Source organism: Schistocerca serialis, chromosome 2 (genome assembly GCF_023864345.2).
Source record: "Schistocerca serialis cubense isolate TAMUIC-IGC-003099 chromosome 2, iqSchSeri2.2, whole genome shotgun sequence".
NCBI classification, from domain to species: Eukaryota; Metazoa; Arthropoda; class Insecta; order Orthoptera; family Acrididae; genus Schistocerca; species Schistocerca serialis.
Genome location: NC_064639.1, coordinates 221378379 through 221380122, shown reverse-complemented (window position 1 = coordinate 221380122; position 1744 = coordinate 221378379). Strand labels below are relative to the sequence as shown.

At 40.6% G+C, this 1744-nt stretch overlaps 1 non-coding gene across 1 annotated transcript; it reads left to right on the top strand.

Moving 5' to 3' along the window:
* The first annotated feature begins 963 nt into the window (after nucleotides 1–963).
* On the top strand, nucleotides 964–1038 carry Trnal-caa (transfer RNA leucine (anticodon CAA)). The gene has a single exon. It is a non-coding gene; the product is annotated as a tRNA-Leu (tRNA).
* The last annotated feature ends 706 nt before the right edge of the window (nucleotides 1039–1744 follow it).

Below are 1744 nucleotides of genomic sequence, written 5' to 3'. Positions count from 1 at the left end.
GGCCAACCATGCAGTTTGAACATCCTTTCGTAAGCCAGTCAGAAGTTAGGATGATTCTATTTCACATGGTTCAGTAATTATCATTCTGTACTTGATTTTACTGGACACAGCTTGGTTTCCACTCCATGTGAAGTAGAATCCAATGAGATTCAAGCAAATGGGGAAGAATGCATGGTGTAATGTTATAATGTTTACATCAGGTTTATTCATACGATGAACTCTGTATAAAAGTATCAGCATTGTTAGGTGCAATTTTTAGGCAGAACTCATCTAGGCTTAGTGTGCAGAACTATAAGTAAACTATCTAATAAGACAAATGTGTTATTTAAACATTTTTATTTTTCAGATGAAATCATTCTTCTCAGAGAATGGGTTTTTCTGTTAACATATACGAGTTTGCTTGTTATTGTTAAAGGATATTTCGACAAAAAAAGCAGCACTGTAAAGAAGTTCAAAAATAATCTACCTGGTGAAGAGTGGGTCATTTCATTTCTGATGAGGTGCAAAGAGCAGCTTAGTTCAAGAATGATCCAAAATATTAAAAGGGCCACAGTGGCATGTCTGCGCAAACAATAAATGATTATTTTGACATGTCTGAAGAAGCACTTCAGTGGTGTAGAGCCTTGTAGTATTGTAAACTACTATGAAACAGAATGAGATTTTCACTGTGCAGCGGAGTGTGCGAAGATATGAAACTTCCTGGCAGATTAAAACTGTGTGCCGGGCCGAGACTCGAACTTGGGACCTTTGCCTTTCGCGGGTAAGTGCTCTACCAACTGAGCTACCCAAGCACGACGCACACCCCGTCCTCACAACTTCAATTCTGCCAGTACCTCGTCTCCTACCTTCCAAACTTTACAGGAGTGATAGTTCTTCAGGTTCGCATGAGAGCTTCTGTAAAGTTTGGAAGGTAGGAGACGAGGTACTGGCAGAATTGAAGCTGTGAGGGCGAGGTGTGAGTCGTGCTTGGGTAGCTCAGTTGGTAGAGCACTTGCCCGCAAAAGGCAAAGGTCCCGAGTTCGAGTCTCGGCCCGGCACACAGTTTTAATCTGCCAGGAAGTTACTATGAAACAAATTTTGACAGACAGTCCTGTAAGTAAGAAAAAAATTTTGTGAAAAGTATCAAAAACAGCGTGAAAAATAAATTAATTTGTGAAATGAGTAATGAACTTGATGTTGTCTGGCAGTGGTATGGAAAATTGTTACTGATTTATGTTTTATACAAAGCTGAAAATTTGTATTACCCATAGCAATGTGGAGGGCCTAAGGGCACACGTTATGGGTGTATAAAGAGTGACTTGTTGGACCAAAAACATTTGGAGGACTGCTATTTTACAACAGCTTCACCGTACCTGCAGAAACAGCAGCAACCAACAGTTCCAAGCGATGAAAAAAGTCATTAAAGAACTGATTGAAAGCTGTACAGACAACATTGGGAGTGTGTGATCTGAGGCTATCCCGGCGAATGTGCTGTATCCCAGGTTCTCGGGAATCCAGCTGGACACCCGAGAACCTTGGATACAATATTGGGAGTTGTTTCAGAAAAACAGACATTGTTCTGTTAGGTTCCTAAGATCTACTGAATCTTCTACCCAACAAAAGAGTTGATGTAAATTCTGTTGGAATCAAAGAAAACACATATGAATCTTTAAAAGATCCCCCTACAGAGCTCCACTATGGGAAAGAAAAGCAGAGGCCAAGAACCATGTGGAAGGAGAAGCTCCAAAATCAGAAGAAGCTTGGG